The 16508-nt window shown below is 43.2% G+C and overlaps 1 protein-coding gene across 1 annotated transcript in view; it reads left to right on the top strand.

Annotated features, from left to right (window-relative positions):
• The first annotated feature begins 1598 nt into the window (after window positions 1–1598).
• The window catches only part of CLU (clusterin), a 52862-nt gene continuing 37952 nt past the window's right edge, over window positions 1599–16508 (top strand). The window contains exon 1 of the mRNA XM_070734908.1: window positions 1599–1753. The gene's annotated coding sequence lies outside the window, so the exon portion shown is untranslated. The remainder of the gene's footprint in view (window positions 1754–16508) is intronic.

The raw sequence follows: 16508 nt of genomic DNA, 5'->3' as shown, positions 1-16508 counted from the left end.
TAGTGGGTGTATATATATATATATATATACATACACATAGTAAAATACATGATGAAGGTTATAGAGGAGATACTCATAGTAAAATATATCTAAGAAAGAATAGAAAAGAAGATGTAGTAATAGAACATATCAATGAAAGAATAGAAGAAGAGATATAGGAATAGAAGAAAGGTATAGGAGATATAGGAGAGCAATAGGACAGGGGACGGAAGGCACTCTAGTGCACTTGTACTCGCCCCTTACTGACCTCTTAGGAATCTGGATAGGTCAACCATAAATAATCTAAGGGTAAATTGTTGGAGGTTTGGGGATGACACTATGGAGTCCAGTAATGAGTTCCACGCTTCGACAACTTGATTACTGAAGTCATATGTTTTACAGTCAAGTTTGGAGCGGTTATTATTAAGTTTAAATCTGTTGTGTGCTCTTGTGTTGTTGTGGTTAAAGCTGAAGTAGTCGCCGACAGGCAGGACGTTGCAGCATATGATCTTGTGGGCAATACTTAGAACTTGTTTAAGGCGTCTTAGTTATAGGCTTTCTAGGTCCAGGATTGAAAGTCTAGTCTCGTAGGGTATTCTGTTTCGAGTGGAGGAATGAAGCTATTCTGTTTCGAGTGGAGGAGTGAAGCTCCAACATTTGAGACTTTCAAGAGGAGATTGGACTGCCATTTGTGAGAAATGGTGTAGTGTCTCCTACCTGAGCATGGGGTTGGACTAGACAACCTACCAGGTCCCTTCCGACTCTAATAAATAAATAAATAAACAAATAAATAAACAATAAAAATAAAATAAAAATAAATAGGTAATACATACATATATAAATAAATAAATACTGTACATACATATATACAGCAACCCTCTTTTTTTCTTACATGCCTGGGAAACCAGACTCTGGTTGGGGAAAGGGCTGAACCGCTCGACTGCGGTACTAAATCAGGAGGTTGTGAGTTCTATCCTAGGTAGAGGCAGATGTAAGGTCTCCTACTTGGGGCAGAGGGTTAGACTAGATCAGTGTTTCCCAACCTTGGCAACGAATGCTGGCTGGGGAATTCTGGGAGTTGAAATCCAGATATCTTCAAGTTGCCAAGGTTGGGAAACACTGGACTAGATGATCTGCAAGGTCCCTTCCAACTCGGTTAATCTATCTATCTATCAGCGTTCGCATGCGCTTATCCACGGTCGATATAATAAAACCACCGCTAACCACAGCTGCGTAGTCGATCTATTTCGACGTCAACCTTCCGATCCGGGAGCCCGACCGGATCACACACACACAAACAAACACACACCCCTCCACACGCCTGCATTCAAAGCAAGGGAAGCCCTGTAAGCAGCAGGCAGGGCAGCTGTTTCAACCAACCCGGGTTAAATCCTTCGCAGCCAGACCCAAGCGCGCCACAAAAACACGCACAGCGGCTTTTGTTTTGCTCTTTTCCTCGTTCCCGCTCTGCGTCCTGCTGGCTGAAAACGCCGCGCTTTATTCCCTCCACTCCCATGCGACACTGTGGGGCGCGGGCGTCGCCTAGCGGCGGCTGCGCAAATTGCGCTTTTACAGCGGGTTTTCCCAGTCCGGTCGTAGGGGTGGGGGGGAAACGCGGAGGAGGAGGAGGAGGAGGGTGCTGTTGGTGGTGGGGAGCGGGGTGGTGTCTGCCGGTTGATGAGCTCAGGACCGGTGGGAGGGGCCGGTGGCCTATATAAGCCCTCGGCGGTCACCGCGCCATAGCCTATCCAGGGCGAACTGCGGCAGAGTCAAGGTGGGTAGCTGGGCGTAATCTGAACGTTGGGGTGGTGAGTTAGTAAGTGGGTAGACAGCTTGCCAAGGCTGAGTAGTAGGTACCATCGCACGGGCTGCAGGACCGGTAAGGAGTTTTTTTTGTCCCATCGCTTAAGGGGAAACAGCCCAGCGCGCCTGGTTGAAATCTCTCCATGCCAAAGTGGGCGAGTAGTATTTACTTATTATTTATTTTATTTATTTATTTTTGTCAATCAAGTCTAGGATAGTAGTTTATATAAAGGTAACAGAGAAAGTAATGATAAAAAAAGACAATGGGACAGGGACGGTAGGCACAATGGTGCGCTTATGCCCGCCCTTTACAGACTTCTTAGAAAAAGGGAGGTTTGTATCCTTAAAAGTACAGAATAACAGACATAGAACGAGCAATAATAATAATAATAATAATAATAATAATAATAATAATAATAATAATAACAACAATAACAACAACAATATCATCTAATGGTGCCCTATTATTATTATTATTATTATTATTATTATTATTATTATTATTATTATTTTAGGACGGGGCGCCATTAGATTAAAAGTGGGAAAGGAAAATTTCAGCCTGTCAAACTACGATACGAGTAAAGGAGGCGAACCGCTCAAGAGAAGGTCAAAGAGGGAGGAAGAGAAAGAATTATATTGATTGATTTCTTTCTTTATTGGACTTCTATGCCCGAAGGACTCAGGGCGGCTTACAAAAAATATAGGTACAGATACAGAAAGATACAAGTAGGAAGTGAAGAAAGAGTAGAAGAGAGGAGGGAGAAGAAGCGGCAGAAAGCAGAGAGAGGGAGAGAAGATGGATGGATGGAGGGAAAGAAGAGGAAGAGAGAAGGAGTAAGAAAGTTAGGAAGAGGAGAGAAAGGTAGAGGCGGGGAGGTGCAAAAGGCAGACGGAAGAAATGGGATGGGAAATTGGTGCAAAGCAGGATACTGGTTTATTATTTATTTATTTATTTATTATTTAGATTTGTATGCCGCCCCTCTCCGAAGACTCGGGGCGGCTCACAACAAGATAGAACAAATCATAAATAATCCAAATAACTTTTTATACTGGTTAAGGGGCGTGCATAAGTGCACCTTTGTGCCTACCGTTCCGGTCCTAATGTCTTTTTATCTTTTCTATCTCTATACTTATATTATGTTAAACATACTACATTTGTATGACAAATTATGTTAAACATACTACATTTGTATGACAAATAAAACAATTAATTAATTAATTAATTAATTAATTAATTATTTAAAATGTATATGTATATCGCTGACTATCTCAAGGTATGTGGATATTGATGGAGTTTGTAGAGAATTTTTTTTTAAAAAAATTCATGTCAAAGTGGGCGAGAGGATCCAGTTTGGGAAAGTAAATCCGTTATTTAAAGGCGAGCTGCTCCCGTGGGGGCGTAAAAGCGAATGGTCCAGACGGCCGGCGGGAGGCGGAAAAAAAGCGAAAGTGACGCAGCTTTCCGACACACTGGAACCGTCTCGAAGGGGGAGACCGGAGGTTACTTCGCCTGGAGGAAGAGTGGCTTGGCGGCGATGCGGGTTTCCCTCTCTCCTCCTTTGGGAGGATGGAGAGAAAGCGTCGCCCTCTTCCTAGCCGGGCGCAAATGTAACTCCGGGAGCGATAGGAAGGCGGGCAGAAATAGGCATCTCTTGGGGGAGACGCGCTACGGGAGGAAGGGTGTATACATAGCGGGAGAGGTCGGGAACGCTGGGCTCCGAGGAGGAGAAAATGACTGGGGGGAGTAGCCGGTTGGTACTTGCAATTGCCTTGAAAACGGGTGGAAGGCAGGTTGTGTGAGGCGCACCGGTTTGGGGGCGGTGCGGTGTATGATGCTTTGGGCTTGAGAGAAACTTACAACAGGTGAGACTGGCTCCTAAGTAGTGTGCACCTGCCTTGTGCACAATTAATGCCCTGCCATTTTATAATAATAATAATAATAATAATAATAATAATAATAATAATAATAATCATCATCATCATCATCATAACAACAACAAGAACAATAATAATTATAATTTCAATGCTTAGTCACTAAGTAATTCCTAACCCTGGGGGTTGGGACCCCTTTGGGTGTGTGTGAATGATTGTTTCACAGGGGTCGTCTAAGACCATGGCAAAAGACAAATTTCCCCTGGAGTTAGGAACTAAAGCTTCTATTCTGGCACCTTGGAACATATTTTTACAATCCAACCAATCAGGCATTTACAGTGGGGGTGTCCCTCTGACCTTCCTGCCAATCAGCTTAAAGCTCTGTTGGGAGAATTGGCGCTAGACTTATGGTTGGGGATCACCACAACATGGAGAACTATATTAAGTGGTCATGGCATTAGAAAAGTTGAGAACCACTGAGTGAATCTCACCCAGCTAAGGTGATCAGCCCAGGTTAGCTTGGTGATGTCACTTAGCCATAGGTCAGGATAGAAATTTAGGCTTGGAAGCAGTCGTTGCAGTTCTTTGTTCCTGGATATTTTATTCAGGTGTGTGTGTGTGTGTGTGTGTGTGTGTGTGTGTGTGTGTGTGAGAGAGAGAGGTGTTTCTTGGTAAGTTGGAGGGCATTTTGGTGCCTTAGTCTCAATGAGTGGGGCACACTTTTTATTCCCCCCCCCCCAAGATATTTTTCTGGCCACCCAATTCCAACCAATAGGCAACACACAGCAAGATCAAGGGATGGGAAATATTTCCTGATAGTGTGTCTGATCTTAGCACCTTCTGGTTCGTGTTGCTTTACACAATAGGTGCGTCCCATTGCACAAGACTCATAAGTGTGGTATTAAGGAAGAGCAACCAAGTCTTTCAGAATCACAGCCTAGATGAGGAAAGGGGTGTTGTGTCCAGGTTGTGCATTTTAAAACAGGCGTTCCTGGAGATTGTGAATAATTTAGCTTCAAGGAGACCGAAAGGTGCTTATTTATTTATTTTATTTATTTGTGTTTTCAAGTACGTGTTGGTGGTATACAGATATATAATAATATTTATACGCATGATACTAATAAAAGAAAAACAGTAGGACAGGGGGCAGAAGGCACGCTGGTGCACTTATTCATGCCCCTTACTGACCTCTTAGGAATCGGGAGAGGTCAAGAGTGGATAGTCTAAGGGTAAAGTTTTGGGGGTTAGGTGATGATACTACAGAGTCAGGTAGTGAGTTCCATGCATCAACTACTCGGTTGCTAAAGTCGTATTTCCTACAGTCAAGTTTGGAGCGGTTTAGTTTAAGTTTGTATCTGTTGTGTGCTCAGGTATTGTTGTGGTTGAAGCTGAAGTAGTCGTTGATAGGAAGGATGTTGTAGCAGATGATTTTAGGAGCTATGCTTAGGTCGTGTTTCATCTTAGGTGCTTTTTCAAGAGACAACTGTCCAGAGGAAGAGCCTTCTCTGTGGCTGCCCCGGCCCTCTGGAACCAACTCCCCCCGGAGATTAGAACTGCCCCCACCCTCCCTGTCTTTTGTAAACTACTCAAGACTCATTTATACCGCCAGGCATGGGGGAGTTGAGATAGCTCTTCCCCCTAGGCCATTACAAGTTATGCATGGTATGTTTGTGTGTATGTTTGGTTTTATAATAGGGGTTTTTAGTTGTTTTTATTATTGGATTGTACATGTTGTGTTTATTATTGTTGTTAGCCGCCCCGAGTCTGCGGAGAGGGGCGGCATACAAATCCAATAAATTATTATTATTATTATTATTATTATTATTATTATTATTATTATTATAACCTGGATGATTGAGGATCTCCATAGACATTCAAAAAGGAGAGTTTTGCTGCCGTAGTACTCCACTCACTGTTAATGTAAGCCCTTAACAATGGCTTTGTAGGCCTCCTGCTGCTCTATCGATTTATTGCCACTTGTGAGTGTGGTGCTTATCAGAGTACAAAATGACATGCTTTTGTCTCCATCTTGAATTCGAACATTGAATGCTGGGAAAACGGAGCCATGATAAAATGTGCATAGTCATGTTCAATCCCAGCCAAGGTTAAAGAGTGAATCACCATTTGCTTTTTGCTATGCTCAGCTGTTCCTGAATTATTGTCATTTAAAAACAATCATTTTCTTTTCTCCCATGTACCATCCTGGCCAGTTTTTCTACTTGAAGCAGCATCTAGGGCAGTGTTTCTCAACCTTGGCCGTTTGAAGATGTGTGGACTTCAACTCCCAGAATTCCCCAGCCAGCGTTGCTGGCTGGGGAATTCTGGGAGTTAAAGTCCACACATCTTCAAACGGCCAAGGTTGAGAAACACTGATCTAGGGTCAATAGAACTAAGAGTTTTATTTCTCCCATCCCACCCTTGCCCCCTTTTTGCTAATAGCAGTGCATGCCAGTTTTTTTAAAAAAAATTATTATTAGATTTGAAAATAAATTGGGATTAACACTAACCAGAAACCAGTTCACCAGTTCATTAACACTAACCAGAAACCAGTTCATCAAAAAGGATCTAACTTTTTTGGTCTCCCACAAGCATAGGGTTCTGGAATCTTGGCAGATCCCCAGCAACATCTGATTTGCTGGATTTGGCAGGCCCATCAGCTTTGCAGACTCTCTTCCTTTTCTGCCCCAGTTATTCCTAGGCAGCTTTTGAAGTTTTATCCCTCCGATGCTGGAAAAAACTCTTCCAGATTTTTAGCTACTGGGGCAAGTTGTTCTTTAAGGGTAAATGATGGGACAGGAACTTCCTGTTCTCTAATAATTAACTTTGTTTTTGTTCTGAAATGGGATGAAATCAGATAAGTGTGCTGGAATATTAAAAGCACAACAACACAAGAGACAAATAATGTTGAACATTATCCCGGAAGCATGATAGAATGGGAGATGGTTGCTCTGTTTACCAACTTATACAAATATACAGCTGAAAACAGGTGCTTCTAAATCTAAGACAAATGGTGCCAGCTTTGAGTTTGCTACCATAAGGAAGGCTTGGTAGGGAAGATTTGCCTATTGGCTGATGACCCTAAAGTGTGCAATAGGGTTGATATTCCTGGAGGCGTCTGTAATATGGAAAATGATTTAGCTTTACTAGTTAAGTGGTCAAAGCAATGGAAACTGCAGTTTAATGTTTCCAAATGTAAAATAATGCACTTGGGGAAAAGGAATCCTCAATCTGAGTATTGTATTGGCATTACTGTGTTAGCAAAAACTTCAGAAGAGAAGGATTTAGGGGTAGTGATTTCTGACAGTCTCAAAATGGGTGAGCAGTGCGGTTAGGCGGTAGGGAAAGCAAGTAGGAGGCTTGGCTGCATAGCTAGAGGTATAACAAGCAGGAAGAGGGAGATTGTGATCCTGCTGTATAGAGCGCTGATGAGACCACATTTGTAACACTGTGTTCAGTTCTGGAGACCTCACCTACAAAAAGATATTGATAAAATTGAACGGGTCCAAAGATGGGCTACAAAAATGGTGGAAGGCATCTTAAGCATAAAACTTATCAGGAAAGACTTCATGAACTCAATATGTATAGTCTGGAGGACAGAAGGGAAAGGGGGGCTTCATAAAAGCTGTGGAGTCCATTCCAATAGAAGTCTCGGAATCCCAGCGACCAGTTAGGTCCCACAGAGTGGGCCTTCTCCAGGTCCTGTCAACAAAACAATGTCGTTTGGCGGGGCCCAGGGGAAGAGCCTTCTCAGTGGCGGCCCCAGCCCTCTGGAACCAACTCCCCCCGGAGATTAGAATTGCCCCCACCCTCCTCGCCTTTCGTAAGCTCCTTAAAACCCACCTCTGCCATCAGGCATGGGGGAACTGAGATATTCTTTCCCCCTAGGCCTTTACAATTTATGCATGATATGTTTGTTTGTTTGTATGTATGTTTGGTTTTTAGTTGTTTTAGTATTGGATTTACATGCTGTTTTTTATTACTGTTGTTAGCCGCCCCGAGTCTACGGATAGGGGCGGCATACAAATCCAATAAAATAAATAAATAAATAAATAAATAAAGAGCCCTGCAGGGAGTATAAATCAATTTTTGTAGACAAATTTCCTACAGTGCTTGCCCCCTTCGAGGCCGCTACTTAAGGGGGAAAGAGAGCGCTTTAATCCTTTCAATAAATTAATTCCTGTTGCATAAAGGATCTGAACTTGGCTACACAGAGCTTAGTGGCGTGGGAAACCAGCAGCAGCAAACAGAATCCGGATCGCGCTGCCAAGGGGAACAGCCACCATTCAGTGGAAGGCTGCACACTTTGTCTGCGAGAAGAAGACTGAGATCTGTGGTTAAAAGGCTCTCAAGTAGCAGGGTCAAGGCATCCGTTTGTGTGCACAGAAGGTCCCAAACTCAATCGCCGAATTTAATCTAAAAGGATCAGTTAAGATTTCTCTGCCTGACATTCTAGAGCACTGTGAACAGTCAGCCTAGACAATGCTGGTTGACATGAACCAAGGAACTGACCTGGTTGCTTAGCTTTGCAGACACGTCTCTCACCGCACAAGAGATGGCAGTCATTCCCAAGAATTTTGCATCAGACGAGCCCTTTCCCATGTGTCTAGCACAGTGATGGCAAACCTTTTTTTCCCTCGGGTGCCGAAAGACCGTGCGCATGCGCTACCATGCATGTATGAATGCCCACACTCATAATTCAATGCCTAGGGAGGGCGAAAACAGCTCCCCCATCCCCTGGAGGCCCTCTGGAGGCCGGAAACGGACTATTTCCCAACTTCTGGTGGGCCCAGTAGGTTCGTGTTTCACCCTCCCCAGGCTCCAAAGGCTTCCCTGCAGCCAAAGGAGGGTAAAAACGCCCTCCCCCATCCCCCCGGAGGCTCTCTGGAAGCCAAAAACACCCTCCCAGTGCCTCTGAGTGAACCAAAAATGGACTGGCCAACACACGTGTGCACATTGGAGTTGAGCTACCGTGTTTCCCCGAAAATAAGACACTGTCTTATATTAATTTTTGCTCCAAAAGTTGTGCTACATCTTATTTTCAGAGGGTGCCTTATATTTCTCAAATAAGACAAATTCACAGTCAGAAAAGCTGACACCCCCAAAGAAAGTGTACTGTACGGTACACTGATTATGGTACGGTACCTGTCAGTATGGCACCCACACACAGAAACGACGGTACTTATATGGTACAACAGTATACTCCTGCTATTGTAGCTTCCGGCCACCAGAGGAACTACAGTCTACGCACTGTAGTGGAGATTGTAATGGCGGTGAGACAGCAGCAGACTGTCTGCTGTACTGGACGGTGAAGGCAAACTGCCCTCCCCCAGTGGGTCGACCTCTAGGGAGGCACAGTATGCCATAATTGCCACATCAGAATGAAGCGACAGAGAAAGTTTTCTCAATGAGACGACCTCGAATGTATCAAGATCTCTCCTTTTATTGTATTTTACATTTCCTGGCATGTGGTACAGAATAACCAATTCGTGAACGCCACATACATTAAGCCATCCTCCAACTACTATTCACTCATGCACCATATAAGGCTTCCCTTGTGGCTTCCCTATAGGTAATTAACGGAAGCTCCATTCTTTGTCTTTTCCTGGATTGTGTGTTTACTGGTGATTGAGAGTAAGGCATATATTTCCTTATATGGAAGTTAGCTATAGGTTTTCTTCATGTTGTATATCAAGTTAATTATTTTCCTCGTGGTCATGGATTCTGTAGCTTGCTTACTCAGCCTGGACTCTCGCTTCTTTCAATAGAGGAAGAATTAAGGTTTTATACAGCACCCATTTGGGCTAAAACATCACTCTCCAGTAATATTTCATTCCCAAATTTCAGTGCCTATAAACTTATGATTACAACAGGACGGTACAAAGCGATGGAAGGGGCCAGCAGGGGACGCCACATTATTACGGTACCGCTATGAACAGCTTTGAATGGTACCGTATGTTTTTCTACCGTGCCGTATGTAAACTTGACTACACCTTATTTTCGGGGGGTGCCTTATATTAGCAAATTCTGCAAAACCTCTGACATACCTTACTTTCGGGGTACGTATTATTTTCAGGGAAACAGGGTAGAGTAACGTCTCGCGTGCCAGCAGATATGGCTCCACATGCCACCTGTGACACCCGTGCCATAGGTTCACCATCACTGGTCTACTACTTATTTTCACAAAGAGTCTGAATGGCATTTGGGGCTTGACTGCAGATAGGTTTGTTTGTTTTTTAAAGTAGAGAATTAATGGAAATTAACAGAATGTGTTTAAAGGGGCTGCTGGTGCAGCACTTAGACTTCAAGGTAAAGCCATGCTTCAAACTGTAGAGCAACTCCTTAAAATAGCTGCTATTTTCCTGGCTTCAAGGATGCTCTCCAGGCAGAAGTGGAAAAGAGAAAGAGAATAATTAAAAGAGATGGGAGTGGGTGCACACATACTTAGGTAATACTGAGATACGTTGCAAACAAGAGAAGGAGGAAAACTGGTTGTTGACTTATTTAAATAATACCCTTTATGTAAAACAGTGGTTTGTTTGTTTATTGTTTGTTTATTTAGATTTGTATGCCGCCCCTCTCCGCAGACTCGGGGCGGCTCACAACAAAGTGAAAAAACAATTTAAAACAAATCTAAATTTCTACTAAAAACATTTTAAAAAACCCCATTTTCTAAACACACATACATACACACATACCATTCATAAATTGTATATGCCCGGGGGAGATGTCTCAGTTCCCCCATGCCTGATGACACAGGTGGGTCTTAAGGAGCTTACGAAAGGCAAGGAGAGTAGGGGCAGTTCTAATCTCCGGGGGGGAATTGATTCCAGAGGGCCGGGGCCGCCACAGAGAAGGCTCTTCCCCTGGGGCCCGCCAACTGACATTGTTTAGTTGACGGGACCCGAAGAAGGCCCACTCTGTGGGACCTAATCGGTCGCTGGGATTCGTGCGGCAGCAGGCGGTCTTGGAGATATTCTGGTCCGATGCCATGAAGGGCTTTAAAGGTCATAACCAACACTTTGAATTGTGACCGGAAGTTGATCGGCAACCAATGCAGACTGCGGAGTGTTGGTGTGACATGGGCATACCTAGGTAGGCCCATGACTGCTCTCGCAGCTGCATTCTGCACGATCTGAAGTGGGGGTCGGAACCCCTTTTGGGAGGGGTGTTGAATGACTGTTTCACAGAGGTCGCCTAAGACCATGGGAAAAGACAAATTTCCCATGATGGTAGGAACTAAAGCTTCTATTCTGGCGCCTTGAAACATATTTTTCAATCCGACCAATCAGGTGTTTACAGTGGGGATGTCCCTCTGACCTTCCTGCCAATCAGCTTAAAGCTCTGTTGGGAGAATTGGAGCTAGATTTATGGTTGTCACCACAGCATGAGGAACAGTATTAAGGGGTCGTGGCATTAGAAAGGTTGAGAACCACTGATGTAAAAGATTGTTTTTCCCTTTCAAGTTCTGCAAAGAATGCAGGGCGGACTTGCTAGATCCTGGCCAATATCATTGTTTGACTCCCTTCCCTACATCTGGCCTTGACCATGGGAATCTTTTATCAGCAAAACAACAACATAGAAAGAAAAATGCTAGTTGTATGAGTGAAGCCAGAACCACAGCACATTCAAAAATAGGATGCCTGACAGGGAGGTTATAAAGATATAAACACATACATACATACATATATACATGTTGTGGCTGGCTCTGGCCCAGGTCTTGCCCCAGGGAATGTGGAGGTGGATGCAGGGGAAACTTCAACATGTCACAGGCCTGTGTTATTGCCGACAGAGTCAGTTCAGAGTTTAGTTTCCTCAGACGAAGGAGAAGGTGGGAGTGACTCGGCAGAGGGGGGCTTGGCACACAGCCCAGGCAGTCAATCTCCCTTATCTTCCATTGATTCGGATGAAGACGTTTTGGACCCACGCAAGTGCAGAATTATGCGTAGAAGAGACCAAGTAAGGACATATTACAGGAGATAAGAGCGGCCACCTGTGTTTGGGTGCAGCTCCAGTAATTAGGGCTGCTGGTATAAATAGCAGCATGTGGGTTTGGCCATTGTGGAAGAGTATCTGGTTGCAGTTCGTCAGGAATCCTGTGTTGCTGTTTTCTGGACTTTGTTGATTTTTCACGCCTTTGAAAACAAAGCACAGCAACATGTGTGTGTGTGTGTGTCTCACTTCGTTGGAAGAAGAAGGGGTGTGAAGTTTCTTCACAGCTGCTAGCTAAGTACTTAATGGTTAATTGTACAGACTACCCGGTTGTTTTGGGATGAGTGCTCTTTGCAATACAAAAAGAGTGCTTAGTTTATTTTGAATTTTGGGATAAAGAACATTGTTTTGAATTTTCAAACGTGTGTGTGTCTGAAATTTGTACCCTTGAATTTTCGGGAGGCTCCTACCAGAGAGCCTGGCAGAACATATACATACATACATATGAGTGTGTGTGTGTGTGTGTATGTGATTGGACACATATGTAACCCTTCCCTGGTGCAGAGCTGAAGGGATTGGATACTGGAGCCTAGAGGATAATTCTCTGCCTTTCAAGGCAAAGGTTGCAGGTTCAGGTCCCAGTGGGTATGGCTAGCTGATGAGGCCAAAATAAGGCCGAAATAGATCTATCCTAGTCTCCCTTAATTTTCAAATTCAGCAAAAAAACATGTGACATACCGTATATATATAATTTTTTTCAGCAAAATACCTTCCTGACCACAGAGATCTTGATTGCCATCCTTTTCACTACTTTTCTTTCCCCATCACATGTCATTATCTGACTAAACAGAAACTAAGTGCACAGAAATAATAGTGTAGAAACCAATAAAGCTGGACATTTCACTCCTGCCTAGACAAGGAAAGAAACATGAAGGTAAATTGTGGCACAAGATAAGTTTCTCTGGAAATAAGGTGCCAGATAGGGGAGGCCAAAATTAGCCTATGTGTAAAAAACATCAATAATTCCTGCCTTGAGAAATGTTCACATTCTCCCCTTTCATAGTCATCGTATTCTGTAATGTCCATCTTGGCCAGATTGCCACATTGAGCCAGTTCTTAATGTGGATTGCTTGGCGTGGCATATGAATGCAGCCATTGTGAACATTAAATCACGGCTTATGTGACAGTATTACATGAATAAAGTTCAAAATAAACAATCAAGCCTCATTCACCCACATGATGAAAATCACATATTTTACATCAGGACACCAATTTATGCAGGAGTGTCATTGATGTTATTTCCCCAGAGATATCTATATATCTGTTATCTCCCGGTATTTCTCCATTCACCAGGATTTTGATTGGAGAGATCTAAATCAGGTTTTAGTTCTAGATCTCTGTTTTTTAACTAAGATATTTGTGGATCTCTAGATATTTTTTTTTAAAAAAAATCAGTTTGACCTTCAAAAATGCCCCTTCAATCTGAAAGCCCTCTTAGGCAAGCTGTTATGTCCAGCTACGCTACAGTTATTTCAGGATGACTCAAAATGCTTTCTGCATATTCTCGGAGGCATTCTTTATATTTTGCAAGCTAACTCAAGAACTACTTTCTCTACATTTCAAATCTCTATTCCTATGTAACTTCTGCTGCGGTGCCAGCTGAGGTCGCAAGAAAAGTACAATGACCACCCAAATATTCCTACAGGCTGTTTTCTCTTTAGTAAAATAAAATTGGGCACCAAATCTTAGAGCTGAGAGGTAACCAAGCATGATAGAAATCTGTCAATGCACAATAAAGCTGAGGGCAACAAGCAAACAGGCAGAATTTTTTTACATACAACAAGCTTATAACATGCCAGTATTCTGAACATTTATGATAAAAAAGATAACAATGATTAGTCTCATTCACAGAAGGATAACAATGAATGTTACCATTTCTGCAAATGTAAAATAGAAACATAGACAGAAAATTGACGCATAAAAAGACCTTGTGGTCCATCCAGTCTGCCCTTATACTATTTCCTGTATTTTATCTTAGGATGGATATATGTTTATCCCAGGCATGTTTAAATTCATGTGTGCTGGAAGTTTGTGCTGGAACCATGTGTGCTGGAAGTTTGTTCCCAGCATCTAACTACTCTTTCAGTAAAATAATATTTTCTCACGTTGCTTCTGATCTTTCCCCAACTAACTTCAGATCGTGCCCCCTTGTTCTTGTGTTCACTTTCCTATTAAAAACACTTCCTTCCTGAACCTTATTTAACCCTTTAACATATTTAAATGTTTCAATCATGTACAGTGGTACCTCTACTTACAAACTTAATCCATTCCATGACCAGGTTCTTAAGTAGAAAAGTTTGTAAGAAGAAGCAATTTTTCCCGTAGGAATCAATGTAAAAGCAAATAATGCATGTGATTGGGAAAGCCACAGGGAAGGTGGAAGCCCTGTTTCCTCCCAGGAGATTCCTAGAGAGACCCCACAGAGGCTTCTCCCTGCCTTTTCCGGCCCTGTTTCCTCCCAGGAGATTCCTAGAGAGGCCCCATGGAGGCTTCTCCCCACCTTTTCGGGTCCTGTTTCCTCTCAGGAGATTCCTAGAGAGGCCCCACGGAGGCTTCTCCCTGCCTTTTCCGGTTACAGTTTCGGAGGCTCGGGTTTGTAAGTGAAAAATGGTTCTCGAGAAGAGGCAAAAAAATCTCGAACACTCGGTTCTTATCTGGAAAGGTTCGTAAGTAGAGGCGTTCTTAGATAGAGGTACCACTATGTTCACATAACACATTTCCTCCATGGTACTTACATTATGTTATGTCCAGCCATTTATACCCTTTGTCCCAAATTGTATAATCTATTTGTCACTGCATTCTATATCTTGATTCCGACACTCAGAAATTCATGAAAAGCATTTACCACTACTAATATTTAGTTTGATTTTTTGAAACAACAGAGTATGCTATGTCTCCCAAAACAACTCAGTCCTCTCTTCAACCCATACAAATGATCACAAACATGGGATGAGTTGTTACCAGATGTGTCCAAATAACATTATTGGGCTTGGTTTAAATAAAAAAACATTTTGAGGGAAAGAAACAGCTCTCTTGTTTCTGGTCTGCTGAGGTTTGCCTGCTTGCTTTGCTTGGAGACAGCATCCTAAAATCAGGGTTGGTGAATTCTGGGAGTTGAAGTCCACAAATCTTAAAGTTGCCAAGTTTGAAGACCTCTGATAAAATAGTAGGGGCTTTACTGGGGCCTCCTCTTCATTCACTTCCCCATGAAAAATTGAGGCCACAGAGGCTGATTTGGTGACCTCCCACCAGCATGACCTGCCCTTTGTAGTTCCCCATGAGAACCATCTGTCCTCTAGCTAGCATTGAATACAAGTGAGATGGCTCTTATGCAACTTTTCTTCAGTTGGGCACAATAGAGGGAGGTTATCTGGAAAGCAGATACATTTGGGACAATGTGCTCCTCTTAACGTTGGGAAGGCTGGCCTGGTTTCCTATTCTTTGTTATGTCATGTGTCCATCTGGGAGAACAGACATTGGGATGAGTCCAAGTGTGCATTGTTCTGTGTCTTTGTGAATTTTGGCAAGTTGATAGCTGGTTGGCTTTTTGCAGACTCTCTCATTGGACTTGGGCAGTACCATATGGTAGTCTGTTTAGCAATTTCCCTGATTGTTTTTCTTCATCTGTTGACCTCACCCAATTCCTAAGAGGACAGTAAGGAGTGTGCATTAGTGCACCAGTGTGCCTATCATCCCTGTCCTAATGTTTCCCCTCTTATTAATACCCAAAGGTTTATTACTACAGTGGTACCTCTACTTAAGAACTTAATTCGTTCCGTGACCAAGTTCTTAAGAAACGTTCTTAAGTAGAAGCAATTTTCCCCATAGGAATCAATGTAAAAGCAAATAATGCGTGCAACCAATTAGGGAAGAAATAAAAGCTCGGAATTTGGGTGAGAGGAGGAGGAGGAAGAAGAGGAGGAGAACAGTCACTGCCAAAGGAAGAAGGTGAGGTGAGGGGAATCAAAAAAATCCAAAACTTTAAGGTTTAAAAAAAAAAAGAGGGACTCTGAGACGGCGAGGAGGAGCACGGGCCTCCCATACACCTGGTGCAAGGCTGCCTCCCAAACACTGCCTCCCATACACTGACTGCTACTGTTGCTGCTACCTGCTGCCTCTTCCTTCCCATGCTGAAGGGCTCCCTTCTCCTTTCGCTTGCTCGCTTTGTAGCTGGCCCCTTTGTAGCCGGCGCTCAGAGTGAAGGGAACATTTCTTTTTTCTGGGCGCTGGCAGAGGTTTATTCCCTGTCCAAGCGCCCAGAGAAAGGAAAATACTTCATTCACTCTGGACTGCCAAAGCCTCCTTAAGCACCACCAAAAGGCTCCTCTGGCAGCCCAGATGGCCTGGATTAAAGGGAGAATGGAAGGAAACTGGCCGGGCCTTCGTACCGCTCTCAAATTTCCTGGGAAATTTTTCCCGGCTCGGGTTGTTAAGTAGAAAATGGTTCTTAAGTAGAGGCAAAAAAATTCTTGAACACCCGGTTCTTATCTAGAAATGTTCAAGTAGAGGCGTTCTTAAGTAGAGGTACCACTGTATATAAACTCTGTTATATCTATGTATATACCAATACGTACTAGACAAAATAAGTAAAATAAAATAAATAAAGATCTCCAGACTTGGTTTTTGTTTTTGGTGCTGCTTTCTGAACTTGATTGTTGGCTTGCAGATGTTGTTCTGCCGGGCTCTCTGATAGGAGCCTCCCGAAAATTCAAGGATACAGATTTCAGAGACACACACGTTTGAAAATTCAAAACAATGTTCCTTATCACAAAATTCGAAATAAACTGAGCACTCTTTTTGTATTGCAAAGAGCACTCGTCCCAAAACAACCGGGTAATCTGTACAATTTCCCTTAATCAGTCTTT

The sequence above is a fragment of the Erythrolamprus reginae genome, chromosome 1 (assembly GCF_031021105.1).
Source record: "Erythrolamprus reginae isolate rEryReg1 chromosome 1, rEryReg1.hap1, whole genome shotgun sequence".
NCBI classification, from domain to species: domain Eukaryota; kingdom Metazoa; phylum Chordata; class Lepidosauria; order Squamata; family Dipsadidae; genus Erythrolamprus; species Erythrolamprus reginae.
The sequence above is the reverse complement of the archived record's forward strand: the minus strand, read 5'-3'. Positions and strand labels throughout refer to the sequence as shown.